Source organism: Dromiciops gliroides, chromosome 3 (assembly GCF_019393635.1).
Source record: "Dromiciops gliroides isolate mDroGli1 chromosome 3, mDroGli1.pri, whole genome shotgun sequence".
NCBI lineage: Eukaryota > Metazoa > Chordata > Mammalia > Microbiotheria > Microbiotheriidae > Dromiciops > Dromiciops gliroides.
Window position 1 is genome coordinate 544,022,112 of NC_057863.1, and position 18,128 is coordinate 544,040,239.

General features: G+C 40.7%; 1 protein-coding gene across 2 annotated transcripts in view; it reads right to left on the bottom strand.

Annotated features, from left to right (window-relative positions):
• Positions 1-18,128, bottom strand: part of FAM168A (family with sequence similarity 168 member A) — a 213,685-nt gene that overhangs the window by 60,326 nt on the left and 135,231 nt on the right. The window lies entirely within an intron of this gene.

The following is an 18,128-nucleotide window of genomic DNA, read 5'->3' on the forward strand; positions in this document are numbered from 1 at the left end:
TTTACCCCTGTCAGATATTATGTGAACCTCACACATATACACATTTGAAACACAGATCCAAATCTATTACAGTAAAATCAAGTTCCAATGAAAATGTCTATATGACAAAGTCACCAAATCCTAGTTTATATTACTTTTTCCCTGTGAAAACAGAATGAGAGATGCTCCTAATCTGCCTATCTGTATGTCATATTTCAAGCCACCTCAGTTCTGGTAAACAGCTTGTGAAACCATAAATAAGCTCTCCCCAAAAAAAGAGTACCTGGTTACCCCAATAAAACTCATATACTTTACCCTAGTGGAGGAGAATTGTTACAGCTAACAGCAATTGGAAAACAGAGAAGAAATGCAGTATAAAAATGAGCCTGGAGTTATTTAGTTGAAGGGCAAAGAACTCTGCCCACTTCAGAAGTGCTGGAAGTAAGCAGATCCAAACTTTACAACTAAAATTTAGAATCTTAATTCAGAACATATGGAAAAGTCAATTATATATGGATAATAAATATATTCCCATTTTGAAGAAGAAATTTGTTGGGTGTTATCTAGCAAGATATCCTATTGCTGATATCCAAAGATAGTGAATTCACGAGGTCCTGGTTTTGTTGGAGAATTCAAGGGAGAAGACAATGGACAAGTGTCACATTCTGGTAATGCTACCAGCTGGGAAACAGCCTGAGTTGTCTTGGGCATAAGTCCCAGGAGTCCCAGTCCAGTCCCCAAAGTTCGATGTGATGACGGGTAGGAGAAACATGAGTGATAGGTACAGAAAAGGCAACAGAATAATAGAGTTCACCAGGTTTAAGATGCGGTCTTTTATTAGCATTCAGTGTCTATATGTACAGCATGGGAGGAGAAACACTGGTGGAAAAACACTGGTGCCTTGAACACAGGAGGTGCCTAATAAATGTCTAACTGTATTGAGCTATGAAGTTTCAAAAAGATCAGAGGAGCTTTGAGTCATGTGCCAGAAAAAAGTCAGGGAGCCAAGGGAGACACAAGAAGAAAGGGGTGTGTGTGGGGGGGGGGGGGGTTTGGAGGGGCGGGGCGGGAGTTTGGGGAGGGAGGTGGAATAGTGGTAGTTGAGAGAGATGCTTGTTTGGCCAAAGATTGTTGGGGGTTGACTCGAAGGGAAGTATGGCCAACATACCCTAGCTTTCTGCCAAAATGCAGCCGCAGAGAAGGGCTCTTTGTCACATCACACAACCTGTCTCCACAATGGCCAACTATCCTCCTTGTCTCAGTTTCTCACTTATAAAATAGGGTAATAACATTCGTACAATTCATCTTACAGAGCTATCAGGATGAAAGCTTATAAAAGTTTATATATACTAAGAAATCCCACGAGGCAGCTAGGTGGCGCAGTGGATAAAGCACTGGCCTTGGATTCAGGAGGACCTGAGTTCAAATCCAGCCATAGACACTTGACACTTACTAGCTGTGTGACCTTGGGCAAGTCATTTAACCCTCATTTCCCCACAAAAAGTTAAAAAAAAAAATCCCAACAACAAAAAACAAGCAATGTGAACTATTACTAAGAAGGAAAGTCCTTCGCCCCTCCCCCCCAAATTCCTACTAGTAGGGTCTACAATGGGTGACAGAGGCTAAGAACTTGTGATCTGATCTAATTGCTCAACGATAATGCAGCACAACTCTTATGGTGCACTGTTGTTGAGAAATGTGGCAGGCACCTCAAGAGCATTACTGATAGGGCTATGTGTCTGAAGTGTTGGGAATCCCTCTCCTCCTGTTGAGACACTAGGTGGCTGCTGGCCCTGAATCTCCCACCTTGTGACAGTGCACTGTATGAAAGTGCTGTCAGCACTATGCAACTGTAGTGAGTGTGGTAGGGTCAAAGAGATTTCACATTAGGAGAAGAACAAAATGCAATGGATATTGTTAATTTTTCATTCAAAGAGAACCAATGACATCCCAGGGTGATGTTTTGACATCCATGAATTGAATTTAAGTGAAGAAGAGCTACACAAAATTGTCAGCCTCACCCTTTCTCCCAGAGTAATAGAAGTCCAGTGTTGGGACAAAAGTCAGGATGAAATATGACTAATATGGTAACATTTTACATAATTGCACACATATACCCTATGTCTGATTGCTTACCACCTCAGGGAGGGGGAAGGGGAATGCAATTTAGAACTCAAAACTTTAAATAAAAATGTTTATCAATTTTTTTAAAAGTCAGGACAACTGGCTATGGCCCAGGGTAGTGGATGACCTTTGCATCTTCAATGTCTGACCAAGCTCTAAGTGCCCCATAGGACCTACTTCAGCCACTTTCATGGCAGAACTGTTAACATCCAACCATTCTGCCAGGGGAAGCCTTCGAATGTTTGAGGCCTGTTGGTTAGCCTCGACCTGGTTTAGACTGTCGGCCAAGACAATTTTAGAGGGGTGTGGCTGCTGCACATGCTACAGATTCTTGAAACCTCTGGTGAGAGTCGGGTGACAGGTGCACACCAAAGGTGGATAAGCAGCTTTGGAAAGGGCTCGGCAGCCCTCACAGCAGGTTTTACTCTTCCGTAGGCACCCCATACACATACTTCCAACTGCCTCAAGAACATTACCTCACCTTTCTGTGCCTTACTGCTTCATTAAAAGTGTTCTGCTCTGATAAGAAATCAAACAGATGGATTCAACTGGGCCAAGGAAATGGCAGCAGCAGGGAAGGTCAAAGTACCTGGCTTTGAGGAAAACCTGGATGTGTTACTTGGGATTGTAAATAGCTTACCCTCAAAGGGAAAAAAAGCTTGCTCTCTACAGAGCTTCTTCATATACACACGTGCACAGAAAGCCAAAGACATACACATACACAAAAGATCACAGAACTATAGGATTTAGAGCTAGAAGGACCTTAAAGATCATCCATAAATCAATACCCAGACTAGCTGTCAGGGCCAGACGTGGCTCCTAAACCCTCAATGGGCAGGGCAGACCCAAAATAGCTAATCCCCAGCAATCGTTGGGAGAAGCATCTTTCGACATTGCTACTGTTCCAATGACTCCCCTTCTTCCTTCTCAGATCTTTCACCATTCCCTGACTCTGGTGAAGGACTTGAGATTCCTGGGTGTTTCTCCTACATACTACTCTGTAGCTTCTACCTTCCATCATTATTTATTTGTACTTGTAATACCCCACCTATTAAGCAGTAATCTCCTTGAAGACAGGGACTATCATGTTTCTATATCGTCTCCCTAATGTTGAGCATGGGGCCTTTTACAATGAAGGTATTTAATGTTTGTTGAAATGCTTGTTATGAATGAAGAGATTCCACCATAAATATCTCATTTCTCTAGGAAGAGACAGGAGATAACAGTTGCAAGTTTCTAAATAAATTTGCTAAAAACATTGAAATGCCTTCAGCTCATATCGTCCAATAGGTTCAGACCACATAGAGTTCTTAATGCTTCCTGAAAGGAACCACTGAAGAGATCCTCTATTTCTGGACTAATGATTAATGAGGCAGCTCTTGTTCAAAGCAAACTCAGAACTTCCATTTCTTACAATTTATTAATATGTACAACCTGCTGATACACAAATTAAAAGGGGCTAATAAATCATAAGCCCTGTTTATGGTGGGCTGAGGAAGGAAAGGAAGGGACAGGGAGAACAGTATGAGTTTTTCTTAAAGAGGGCTTTATTCTCTCATTGAAGAAGAAATAGGCATTTAGGCGGCACAGTGGATAAAGCACTAGACCTGAAGTCAGGAGGTCCTAACCTCAAATCCAGCCTCAGATACTTACTAGCTGTGTGACCCTGGGCAAGTCATTAACCTCTGTGCCTCAGTTTCCTCATCAGTAAGATACAATATCACCAACTTCCCAGAGTTGTAAGGATCAAATGAAATATTTGCAAATCTTAAAGTACTATGTAAATGTTAGTTACTGTTATTACTTTTTTTTGTGTATATATATATATATTTTTTTCTTTTTTTCTTTTTTCTTTTTTTTTTTTTTAGTGAGGCAATTGGGGTTAAGTGACTTGCCCAGGGTCACACAGCTAGTTAAGTGTTAAGTGTCTGAGGCTGGATTTGAACTCAGGTACTCCTGATTCCAGGGCCGGTGCTCTATCCACTGCGCCATCTAGCTGCCCCTATATATATATATATATATATATATATATATATATATATATTTTTTATACACACACACACACACACAGTCTCCACCAATTCTTCCTCAACCTCAAACCTTACCCTGCATTGGTAACAATCTTTCTTCCCAGATCTTGCATTGCATTTTCAGATAATTATAGCATCTCAGAGCTGAAATAGAATTCAATGGCCATCTAGGTTGGCTCGTACTTGAACAAGAATTCTCTATTTCAACATACTTGACAAGTGGTTATCCAAGCTTTGTTTGACAATCCCTAATGATGAGAACCCACTTCCTTCTAAGGCAATCTATTCCACTTTTGGAGTCCCCTAATAATTAGCAAGTTTTTTCCCTTACAGTTTTTGCCTCTCTAGTTTGCATCCTCCATTCTCTCCCCGCTCCTCCATCTTGTTTTGTTTTTTAAATCAGGACATTCGGCCTTCCCCAATTTAACAATATCTCTCCCATTCTTCTTTCCTGGCTCAGCTCCTGACTCTCTAGCTTCTTCTACCTTCACACCAACATTGCTCTCACCTTGAAGATACTGTGCCACCTGTGGCCTCACCTCTGATTGGTGTGTTCCTTCAAGGAACCACTATTTTATGAAGAACCCAGGTTATTCATTCCTACTTCTTTATAAGTTCAGCTCCTTCCTCCCCAGACTTGCCCACCTTGCCCCAACTCTAGCACCTCCATCTTTTTTCTACTTCTCTCATCTTCTAAGTTTCTGGAGGATAGATTTCCATAACATTTTCAGGTGTCATGAACACAATATTAAATTTGGTTTTGATCCAGACACATGGTGGTAAAAAGTGTTACTGATTGTATAACTACCTCAACCCTCTATTAGAAGTCTAAGGATATAAAGGAGGAAATGTAATGGAATTTATTTATTTGATCATTGACAATGCTATGCTAAGGTTTAGTAAAAATACAGCAATTCAAATAGTTAAAGAAGAGAATCCAGCTTTCTAGACCACAGTCCAGAATCCAGTTTTCCAGACCAGAATCCAGCTTCCTCCTGATGACATCTTACCACTTCAAGAAGACGAGAGAACTCAGAGACTTTATATGAACTGTTTTGTTTTGTTAGTTTTTACTATCTCCTTTCTGTTATAATATACACTATCTGTAACATGTACTCTCTGCAGAGGTTCTCCCTTTGCAAGACTAATGTCAAAGCGTCGGCTCATGAGGACAAAAAAAAAAATCGCCCCTCTGAACAAAACTTTCCTCTCTTCCTTTTCTATATTGTTGTCCACATATTATTAGTTAGCAATAGTTATTATATTCTTTTTACTGTTCCGTCAAGGAAATATTTTGTTTCTTGAGGAACAAAAGGGGGGAATGTGGTAAAAAGTTTTAACAGTCGGTTAGCGATAATGGAGAGACGCCAGTTTTTTTTTTAAGGACCACCCTTTCGGGGAGGAGACCAACGGCATGAGCTACAGGGGAACGCCAGTCCGCCTGCTGAGCACTCGACTTCCGGGGTGCGAGCTTAAAAGGCAAGGAGAGAACGGAAGTGGGATTCTTTTTCCTGCTCTGCTGGTCTCCTGACTGGGCTGCACAGACAGATGCTGATGGGAGTTCGACTTGGCCCAGCTCATGGTTAGCAGCAGCACGCGCTTGACTCAGTCTCTCTTCTCTCCCCAAAGGTGGCCTTGGGCTTTTGGTGAGTTTTATACGGAATATAGACTAAGCTTAGACTTAAGACGGTTTGTATTGTATTTCTACTTTCCTATCCCTCTAATCAACATCACCTGGTAACTACCATACAATAAAAGCTCTAACTAGAAAACCAGAAGCTTCTTCCATTTACTAGTCTGGGAGATAAATTAAGGGAAAGGTTAAAGAGGGGAGATTTATGATCTAATATCCAATTTTAGATCTCACAGTTTGGCAACCCCTGAAGGGACCTTAAGGACCCTCCCACCCTCCCTAGTTTGGCCACAAGTCAGCTAATTCGGTGGATTTTCCAAATACCACCCCCCCCCCCATGGACTTTCCCTTTGCCTAAGGGAAAGGTTAAAGAGGGGAGATTTATGATCTAATATCCAATTTTAACTCTCACACACACACATATTTTTGGTGATGCAATTGGGGTTAAGTGACTTGCCCAGGGTCACACAGCTAGTAAGTGTTAAGTGTCAGGTCACATTTGAACTCAGGTCCTCCTGAATCCAGGGCTGGTGCTCTATCGCACTGTGCTACCTAGCTGCCCCTCTAAAGAATTTATTAAGTAATATTGTGCCTAGCAGCTATATGTGCTGGTACCCTCTCATAGAGTGTAAGCTGTGAAGACAGAACCATTTCTTATATAAATTTTGTATCACTTCTAATGCTGAACACAGGGGATTTTTCCAGTAAGTGATTAGTGTTTGCTGAATGAGGAAGATGGAGAGGCAGTGCAGTGGAAAGAGGCTGGATTTGGAGTCAGGTTTGAATCTATATTCAATTAATCAATCAACAATATTTATTAAGTGCCCATCATGTGCCAGGTACCATACTAGGAACAAAGTATGAAGTAGTCCCTACTAAGCTTACATTGTAAGAGGGAAGACAAGTGTAATTAAAAAATATATACAGTGGGTAGTTAAGTGAAGCAGGGTTGGGACTTTCCTGGGAGAGAGCGTCACCTCACTGAAGTGTGGCATCTGTGTCAAGTCCCCTAACAGCTTCATGATTTCCTATGATATTCTCAAAAAGTCACTGAACTTTGGTAGCTTTGGGTTCTTATGGACTAGAGAAAGGAGGGACTTCTATGAAGGTGACTCTTTTCGAGTAGTGGAGGATCTATCTAACCTAAATCATTAAGGGAAAAGAACTCCTTCTTCAACATTTCCAACAAGCTGCCATCCAGGACAAGGGGCCAAGCCTCAGCAGGATGCCTGAACTTGAGGTTAACCTCCTCATTCCCACATTCCCACTATAGGCTGCCAGGTTGAAATTTCAGAGAATCCTAGGTACCACAGACTGATGCAGAGTGAAGTGAGCAGAGCCAGGAGAACAATTTATACCAGGGCAACACTGTAAAGAAAAACAATGTTGAAAGACATAAAACTAGAATGAATAAAACGGAACAACCATGTCTCCAGGGAACCTATGATGAAGCATGTTACCTACCTTCAAACAGAAAGCTGACGGACAAGACAATATGTGGATTCCTTTTGTTTGACTATATTTGTTAATAAGGGCTCCCCTCTGGAGGTTTTGGATTGGGGGGGGGGGCATGAGAAGTGAAGTTAGCAAAACTGATGACAATACTTTTTGTTTGTTTGTTTGTTTTGCGGGGCAATGAGGGTTAAGTGACTTGCCCAGGGTCACACAGCTAGTAAGTGTCAAGTGTCTGAGGCCGGATTTGAACTCAGGTCCTCCTGAATCCAGGGCCAGTGCTTTATCCACTGGGCCACCTAGCTGCCCCAACAATACTTTTTGAACACCAAAAATCTGTGTGACCTTAAGCAAATTACTTAACCTCTGGGCCAATTTGCTCATCTGTTAAATGAAGAGATTGGACTGTATGACCTCTAAAGCCCCTTCAAAATCTATGGTCTTGGGGGCAGCTAGATGGCGCAGTGGATAGAGCATCAGCCCTGGAGTCAAGAGGACCTGAGTTCAAATCCAACCTCAGACACCTGACACTTACTAGCTGTATGACCTTGGGCAAGTCACTTAACCTTCATTGCCCAACCAACCAACAAAAAAAGAGCTGCTATAAAATCTATGGTCTTGTTTTTCTAAAATCTTACAAATTATATTAAGGTGAATGTGGATAAATCATAGGAAAGTAGATAATATAAGGAAAAACTTTAGTGAAATAGGCTGCCTCAGGAAAGAGAAAGGTTCCCATCACTGGAGATATCAAAGCAAATGCTGGGTGACCCTCTGTGAAGGAGCCTGGAGAAGAGATTCCTGCACTAGGAAAAAAGTTGAACTAGATACGCTGTAAGGTCCATTCCAATGAATAAAACTGTAGCTATAGCAAGATGAGTCTTTGGTTCTAAGAATCTGTGATTTCCTGAGCCTGTTCTCTGAGGTTCATATACAAATTGATCACAGCAAAGGAAGTATCAATATAGTGCAGAGAGGCCTGAACCAGATTCAAGAGGCTTGGGTCCTACTCCTGTCCTCCTGTGTGAATTTGGGTAACAACAACAACAACAACAACAACAACAATAAGCATTTATGGTTTGCAAAGTATTTTACATAATTTTTCAGGGGAGCCTCACAACAGCCCTGTGAGGCAAGTACTCTGAGTATTGTTATCTCCAAATATGAGGAAATCAAGTCTCGGGGAGGCTGAGTGACTTGTTCATCAGGACAGCTTTGGTCCATCCCAATGGGTTCTTGGAAACCTCATAAATGAGGAGCACCACATGCATTTCCCCCTGGGTACTGTAGAACTTACAGTACTCTCTTTTGCCACTAGATGGTATCTCTGCATCAGTAAGATGAAATTTTGAGGGCTTTTAACATTAACATGGGGGCTAAGTTTAAATAGACGTGGAGCTTCCATTTAATAGCATTAACTATTTTAACTTCTACTAATGATAATTCAAGTATATACTTTAAATTTCTATGTCATCTAGCAGTTCATAGTATATGTTCATCACAATCACCCTGTTGTTCAAGAAGAAGTGGAGTTAGAGAAGTCACACAATACTGTAAATTGCAGAACTGGGACCTGAACCCAAGTCTGGCTCCTACCCTTTCCATTTGCCAGGCTTATTTAAACTGACAAATAAGGGACTAAAATTAATGAAGAGGAGCGAAAACTGACAATAATTAAGGAACGATTATACTGGTCAAATGCTAGAAGTCCCTGAATAACTATGATGAGATTGGTTATTCAGTAGGTAATGGAAAATACACAGAAAATATTTTATGTAAGAATAAACATTCTGTGTGGAATATTTCATAGGATGGCAGACATAGCTTTTTTTCTCTCTTCTTTATTCTTTGTTAGAAGAGATGGCTCACTGGATCAAGAAAGGGATATATTTAGAAAAGAAGCTGATGTAAAATCAGAAGATGTCATGAAGAAGAAGAAGATGATGATGATGATGATTGAACACCTGGGGCCACGTAACTAAATGGTTGAAAATGAGGAAAGCATCCCACTTCACACTCCAACTTTGGACAAGAGTAAGGCAGGACATATTCAGCAACCCTGTTCAATACTCACTGGTAATTTTCAACCAGGGCAGCTAGGTGGTGCAGTAGATAGAGTGTTGGGTCCTGGAATCAAGAAAACTCAAGTTCAAATCTGGCTTCGGACACTTAATTACTAGCTATGTAACCCCCAGGTAAGTCACTTAACCTTGTTTGCCTCTATTTCCTCATATGTAAAATAAGCTGGAGAAAAAAATGGCAAACCTCTCCAATATCTTAGCCAAGAAAATCCCAAATGGAAATATGAAGAGTCTGATATGACTCAACAACAACAACTTTGCAACCAAAAGTCAATTGTAAAAGTCAAAGATTAATTTCCCGGATCCTCAAAAGCCCAAATACTTAGCTTTCACAATGTACTTTTTGTTACTATAAATTTCCATAAATTCTTCTGAACTCTAAAGAAATGTAATAAACCCTCAAAGAGCTTTCTGTGTTACAGGAATGAGAGACCAGAGTTGTGGTCGCTTAATCTGTAACAAAGTAACCACTTCATGGAGAATCCTACTTAACAAATATGAAGGGACCTCAGAACTCAGAATGGCAGTGCCAGAAGAGACCTTTAGAAGGCAGAGCAGAACTCCGGCACTAGAAGGGACATCTACACCATGGCCTACAAGGATGGGCTGCTCATGACCCATGGAGGCAATCCATGCACAGCAGGCCAGCTCTAATTGTTACTAAGTCTGTCCTTACCTCGAGGCAAAATGTTCCTTTCTACCAATGGATCCCATTGCTCCTAGTTCTGCTTTCTTGGATCAAGCAGAGCAAGTCTAAGGACCTTTCTACATAACAGCCTTTCAAATTCTTGAAGAAAGCCTTCACATCTACCCTCTCTAATCTTTGTCTTCCCCAATTATCCTTTTTTTCAAACTAAAAATCCCCAGCCTTATTTCCTGTTACTTTCCCTTATATTCCCTCTTCTGCCTCTCTGCTTTTATGCTTGCTATGAACTCCACCTCGAATGATCTTTCTCTTTATCAAAGCTTCTTACACTGGGGGTTGCAACCCCATATGGGGTCACGTAACTGAATGTGGAGGTCACAAAAAATTTGGCAACGGTAAAAGGTGACATATAGCTATTTTATATATCTATATACCCAGGGTCATGTAAAAATTTCTTGGGTGAAAAGGAGTTGCAAGTGGAAAAAGTTGAAGAAGTCCTGCTCTATATCTATCTCATTGTGATGAAATTTTACTTCAGAGCCCATCTCAAATTCCATTTTCTCTTCCTGGAAGCTTTTCTTGCCTTCATCAATCAGAAGTAACCTGAATTCCTCCTCTTATATCTCAGCACGTCTGTACCTCTCCTACATACCTTATCTTGTACAATCTTGCAAGGGCAGTAGAAAGAGTGGATAGGTAGCACAGTATATTAGAGTGCTAAAACTCATCTTCATGAGTTCAATTCTGGCCTCAGACACTTTCTAGCTGGGTGACCCTAGGCAAGTTACCCCTTTACCCCTCAGTTTCCTCATCTGTAAAATGAACTGAAGAAGGAAATGGCAAACCACTCCAGTATCTTTGCCAAGAAAACCCCAAATGGAGTCGTGAGGAGTCAGACACAACTAAAACAACTCAACACCAACCATATGTGTAAATATATTTTAAAAATGGCAAACCACTCCAATATCTTAGCCAAGAAAACCTCAAATGGAGTCACAAAGAGTCTGATATGATTCAACAACAACAACAACAATTTTACAACCAAAAGTCAATTGTAAAAGTCAAATATTAATTTCCCAAATCCTCAGAAGTTTCTCTGGAATCCTCAAAAGCCCTCAATCCCTTCCCCATACTGTTCATCTTCACATTTTTCCTAGTGGTCTAAATAGAGGTTCCCTGCACAGAGTAAACATTTAATAAATGTTTGCTTAGTTGTGTATATTAGAACCAAAAGGAGGTGAATTAAAATTAATTCTAGGTTGAGAGCATGTGGCGGAAGGAATAAAATACCTCATACATTAAAAAAAAATTAATTCTAGATATCAAGGGACAATTCAGTAGAAAGGACAGTTAAAGATGTGTGGTTGAGTGGGAAAAGCACTGGACTTGGGAGTCCAAGGATCTGGGTTAGAAGTCCAGCTCTGCTACTTCTAAGTTGTGTGACTTTGGACTGGTTATTGTGAGAATCAGCATGCCACCCCCCTGCTGAAAAAGACATTGTGAGAACCAGGGCAGCGCTGCCCAGAGGAGAAAGCATGTGACTAGCATCTATTCATAGAACCGCCTGTAAGTCATGTCAATCAATGCTACCAGCCAATTAGCTTGGAGCTGTGTCGGGGGACCATGCCGGGGCAGTCCCGCAGGAAGCTTCTGCTCAAGGAGTACAGGGGATTCTTCTTTCGGTTGGAGGTCGAGGTAGGAGCAGCAGGTGCAGTGAGCTAGGCTCTTTCCTTCTGAATTACACGTGTCCTTCCTCTCTTCTGCTAACTTCTAAATACTTTAATAAATGCTTAATGCCCCAAAGACTAGTGCTATAATTTCTAATTTAAAGCAACCACACATTAGATCTTTAGACATCACAGCTAGATTTTAAACTTCATATTATCCCAACTCTCATGGCTGCTCTCACCTGTAAACCTGGTCTAATGATATCTATTAGAGAGAAAGCAGAGGGCTGAGGACTAAGTTTTAGGGAAAGTACATTTCAGGGTGACAAGAAGAACTGGAGAGAGGATAGTGAGGTAGGATGAATCAATCAATCCACAAATATTTTTTCCAGGCACAGTGCTAAGCACTGGGGAAACAAAGGTAAGAGCTAAACAGTCCCTGTCCTTAAAGACCTTGTATTGTAAAAGGGAAGACAACATGTACTTACACAAGTATATGCAAATATGTACAGAGTGAATACAAGGGAATTCAGCTGGGGAGATCAAGAAAGGCTTCATGGGGCAGCTATGTGGTGCAGTAGATAAAGCACCGGCACTGGATTCAGGAGGATCTGAGTTCAAATCCAGCCTCAGACACCTGACACTTACTAGCTGTGTGACCCTGGGCAAATCACTTAACCCTAATTGCCCCTCAAAAACAAAAACGAAAAAAACAGAAAAAAAGAAAGGCTTCATGTACAAGCCAAGCTTGGACTGCGTTCTGAAGGAAACCAGGGATTACAATATGTAGAGGTAAGGAGGAAGAGCCTGCCAGAGACTGGGAGACAACAACTGCAAAGGAACAGAGATGGGAGAGATGGAACACTGGAAACAGGGAGGGGCCAGGTTATGAAAAGCTTCCACACAAAAAAGTTCTTATTTCACCTAGAGGCATTAGGAAACCATTGGAGTTTATTGAGTAGAAGGGCAACAAGGTAAGACCTACACAGGATAAGAACTAGGACAACATAGTAGCACTGAAACGAAGGAAAGAAAGAATTTCAGGAATATGGCAGTAATTAACGAGGGAGTGTCAAATACAACAGAGAGGTGTGAGAGCAGTACTAAGAAAAGACTGATCAGGAAGTCATTGGTAATCTAGAACGAAGTGGTACAGTAGGGAGGACTTCATTCCCTGAGATCATAGGACATTACCTAGGTTGAGTTTGGATCCATGGAGCGAGACCACACTCTCTCTCACAGTGGATTAAGAACCAATTTCCCATTTTAAATCTGCTCACCTCCTCCCTCTGTCCCAGTCTCCTGCTTCTTCTTTCCCATCCAAATTCATCCACCTGGCCCACACTGCACTTAGCCCTCCCAACGCACCCATGCTACATTCCCAGAATGATTGTAAGGCTCTGTAGTTGCAGATCAGCTTATTGACATTGAGTTACAAACACTGACTTCCCATCAATCATCCCCTACATAACAAAAGCCAGTTACATGCTGCTTCTTCCCTCCCTCAAACAATTCACCCTCCCAAATTCCAAGTTTTGGGTAGCACCAAGCTGGCCTACACATCTGTCTCTGGTGGCTGTTTATGGAGAAATAATCCAATATCTCTTCATGAGCACCATCTTTCTCTTCCCTTTGGGGATATTATTACTTTCTCTTTGTCTTTCATGTATTCACAGTTCCGTTAGTTCTGCCTAAGGCATTTTCTTTCTCATATATATATATATATATACAATCTTCCTTAAGTCCCTTACCCATTCCCTCTCTCTTCCAACTTGTGCCCAAGTATGTCAAATAAATCTCTTGTCTTTCCCACTCCCTCTCTTCATTCCATTTGTGAGCCAAAAACACGATCTTAATCACAGCTGACCTGCTAGAGTAACAGTATCACCAGTAACAGGCCCATGTCAAGAGAAAGTAATACATTTTCTCAAGTCCTTCAAAGTCCTCAAAAGTTACCTTATGAAGCTCTACCTTCTCATTCTCCTCTAATTACAATCTGATTTTCTGCAAGCAGCAGCATTCAAGAGAAAGAAAATATTTTTAGTTAATTGTGCAGGAAAGCAGAATGGTCTTGAGCAGGGCTTCTTAAACTTTTTCCACTTTCAACTCCTTTTCAGCCAAGAAAATTTTACATGACTCCAGGTATATAGGTATATAAAGTAAGTATACATAACCTTTTACCATTGACAAATTTTTCATGACCTCCACATTCAGTTACACAACCCCACGACTCACAGTTTAAGCTCTAGGGGAAAGAGCTCTTGGAACAAGATTCAGAAGACACAGTTTCTGACCTGGTTCTGAAACTTAGCAACTGTGTGTATTTGAGCAACGTTCTGTCCTTTGGAGTAAATGGTATCTAAAGGACCTTCTAGCTCTGCCATTCTATGTTTCACAGGGATTTACAAGTCTGGTCTGACAGTGTTTAGCTGTAACACTTCATTTCAATGTCCTAACAGTGTGTCTCATCCAGATAAAACATTCCATGTTATATTCCACTATACATGTTCCAAGGTCTCTTTTTTTCTGACATTATTGTGCTATGCTTTTATGTTTATGCTCTAATCTTGCACGTTCTAAGACAGCTGCTGTGTTCCAAAGTAAAATCTAATGTTGCCATTCTACATTCTAAGATGCCTTTTGCTCTGACAGACTATAAGTCTACATATGCAACAAAATTGCTTATACTGTTTTTCAGCTCATAGGAATATTTTTTTTTTTTGGTGAGGCAATTGGGGTTAAGTGACTTGCCCAGGGCCACATAGCTAGTAAGTGTCAAGTGTCTCAGGTCGGATTTGAACTTAGGTCCTCCTGACTCCAGGGCCAGTGCTCTATCCACAGGGGCCTAGCTGCCCCTGCTCACAGGAATATTTCAGAGAAATTATGTATTCAAAAGAAAAAAACCCAGGAAAGTCTTGAAACCTATCCTCCATCCACTGAACTAAATTTGAAGTCTATTAGGGGTTTTTGTAGTCCTCCTTTATGGTTCTTTAAGGCAATTCGTTGAGCTTTGTCAGGCTCTGACACCTGACTAGGCTTTGCAATATGAAGCTCATAAAGCTTTCAGGTCTATAAAGAATTGAAATATTATGAAGACTGGGGCAGCTAGGTGGCACAGTGGATAAAGCACCAGCCCTGGAGTCAGGAGGACCTGAACTCAAATCTGACCTCAGACACTTGACACTTACTAGCTGCGTGACCCTGGGCAAGTCACTTAACCCTCACTGCCCTGCAAAAAAAATATATTATGAAGATCACCTGGTCTAACCCATTCATTTTGCAAATAGGGAAACTGAGGTCTGAAGAAGGAAAGTGATATGACCAAGATCCTTGGCAAGTTAGTGATATTGTCAATGTGAAAGCCTAGGTCAAGGGCCATTAACAAGGCTCAGACCACAGGTCCACTTAATAAGACCCAAAACCCAGCTCCAGGGGAATATAACATTCCTAAAGAGAAAGACTTTGATGAAGGAAAAACCAAAGACCCTAAGGGAGAACCGTCGAGGATCTGATCGAGGTTAGGTTAAAGGATGTGGCATTACTCACAGACAAAGGTATTACAGGCTCTTAGAAGAATGAGAACAGCCTTTGATTTTAGGAGTCCAGCCCTGTTTTAATAAACACTAGCCCTGAAGCACAATAAAATGTCTAAATAGAACAGGGTTCCCTTCGGCTCCACAGGATGACTGGCAGGGCACATGGGATCTCTGCCAAAAATATGTTGTATGAACATGGGCAAATTTTTTAAATTTGCCAAGTCAGGGTGATAATGCCTGCACTCCTACTTGACATGTCTGTTGTGAGTCCCACATTAAAAAAAACTAACAATATAAAGTGAAATTGTACTTGGGTCCATTTGCTGTATTTTTTTTGCATAATAGAATCACATATTATTAGAACTGGAAGGGAACAGAGAGATCATTTAAGCACAGAGACAATGTGGCAGAGTGGATAGAGCTAGGCTTCAAGTCAAGACCTAGTGTAGATTCCTCACTCTGACACTAGCTGTGTGACCATTGTAAAGGGATTAAAGCTAAAAATACTTTACTATTAGTTGTGTGGAAAGTATTTATAAACCTCAAAGAGCTATGTAAACACAAGTATTATTATTGTTATTATTGAGTGACAGCATGATGCAGTGGGAAAAGGGTTGGGTTTGGAAGTCAAGAAGACCTGGGTTCAAATCCATCTGACACTATATAAATTATGTAATGCACCTCAGGCAACCGACTTTCAACTTCTCTATTAATTTAGAGATAGTTTGAAGCTGGGCTGATGGAGAAGTTCCCAGACTGACAAAATCACAGATTTTGCATGTGCAAATGCTTTTTTTTGCATTATTGTTATCTGTTGGTGTAATATCCTAAACTTTATGATTAGGGCTTCAGTGATCACATAGTTTGTACATTTTATGCATAAAGAAATTGAGAACTGGAAAGGGCATAATTTGCCAAAGGTCATACATACAGTAAGTCTCAGAGCTGTAAAACCAAGATTTCTGACTAAATCAAGTACATAACACACATAATAACCATTTATAAGAAATATTTATAAGAATTTACTTTAAAAAAAAAAAGCAGGTAGCATCTTGTCTCACCTTCACATGTGTTGCAGTTATTCTGCACAACAGGTACTTAATACATTTTGGGGGGAGTGGATTATGCAAAACATTGTTGGAGCTTTTCAGCACACCTTTGTGAGAGTTCTCTCAAATGTAGGCAGTCCCCCACCTTTTTCAGGGGAACTCTCCGTGGTACTGAACTCATGTTTTGTATTCCAAACAGTCTTGCTCTAATGCTGCATGTTCTAATATGCTATGTCTAATATGCTAGTCCTAGTGTACATGGCTCAAAGAAAAACTAATGGGATAAGGAAAGGCAAGAAAGGCTTCCTGAAGGAGACAAGATTTGCTCTTAGGTCCTTAGGGACAGGCAAGCTTTGAAAAGGAAAGCAAAGGACTAGGTATTCTAAACTGTAGGGCTGTGTAAGCTTTGTAAACAAAAGTATGAAGGCAAAAATAATGCTACAGTGTTGTGTACAGGGGATGGTGAGGTCTTACGAAATACCCTTATTAACTTAGAAGGGATCAGCTAACAACTAAGACTCAGAAATGAAGGGAATCACAGGACACAAAGTGCCAGAGCTGGAAGGAGCCTTAGGACAAAGAACACAGCATATTAAAACCTGAAGAGACCTTAAAAACTATCTAGTCTAACTCTCATTTAAGAAATAATGAAACAGAGAAGTTAAATGACTTGTCCAAAGACCACAAAGCAAAAGAATATCTACACTTCGCTTAATCTTCCATTTTCTCTATTTATTCTACATGTCTGTGTGGTATTTTTAGACTTTTATGACAGAACACTTCATGGAGTCAAGCTTAAACCAAATGTTGACCTGGAGAATTTGCATAGTTGCAGAGACAGTAAAACAGGTTGAAGGCATGCTTGGGATAGACCTCCAAATGTAGTATCTGGGATGGCAAATGCCATTGCGTGAACATGCTCAAGAAGCTGAAAATATGCTACAAAATCGGCAGGCATTAATCAAAATTAATCATAATCTTTCCAAAGGGATGGGGGGAGCATAAAATTGCAAATTACTTTTTCTACTCAGCTTTTATATCTGTGAGTCTTCTCTTCTTCAGGTTAAAAATCCTGAGTTCTTTCAATTCATTTGTTTTTGTTTTTTTGCAGGGCAATGAGGGTTAAGTAACTTGCCCAGGGTCACACAGCCAAATTTGAACTCAGGTCCTCCTGAATCCAGGGCCAGTGCTTTATCCACTGCGCCACCCAGCTGCCTTCTTAAAGGCTATATTATCAGAGGAAAGTTCTGGTAGGTTTTACAATGCTGGGAAGCTTTGAATGTGATCCCAGCAATAGGTCAAGTATTCTTTTCAAAAAAATTTTTTTTGTGAGGCAACTGGGGTCAAGTGACTTGCCCAGGGTCACACAGCCAGTAAGTGTCAAGTGTCTGACCTGAACCCAGGTCCTCCAGAATCCAGGGCTGGTGCATTATCTACTTCACCACCTAGCTGCCCTGGTCAAGTATTCTTTTTTTTTTTTTTTTGCTTTGAATAGAATTTTGTTTTCCAAAATATATGTGAAAACAAATTTTAACATCAATTTTTTTTTTTTTTTTAGTGAGGCAATTGGGGTTAAGTGACTTGCCCGGGGTCACACAGCTAGTAAGTGTTAAGTGTCTGAGGCTGGACTTGAACTCAGGTACTCCTGAATCCAGGGCCGGTGCTCTATCCACTGCGCCATCTAGCTGCCCCTTAACATCAATTTTTAAAAACTTTATGTTCCAACTTCTCTTCCTCCCTCCATTCCCACCCCCACCCACAAGAACTCAAGCAATTCAAAATAAATTATACATGAGTAGTCATGGAAAAAATTCCCATATTAGCTGGTTGTGAGAAAAAACAGTAAAAAAAAAAACCCAAAACTTCAGATTAAGGAAGTACTGTTTTTAAGGACCAGCTTAACTAAATACAGAGAAATGTGTCATTAGCAG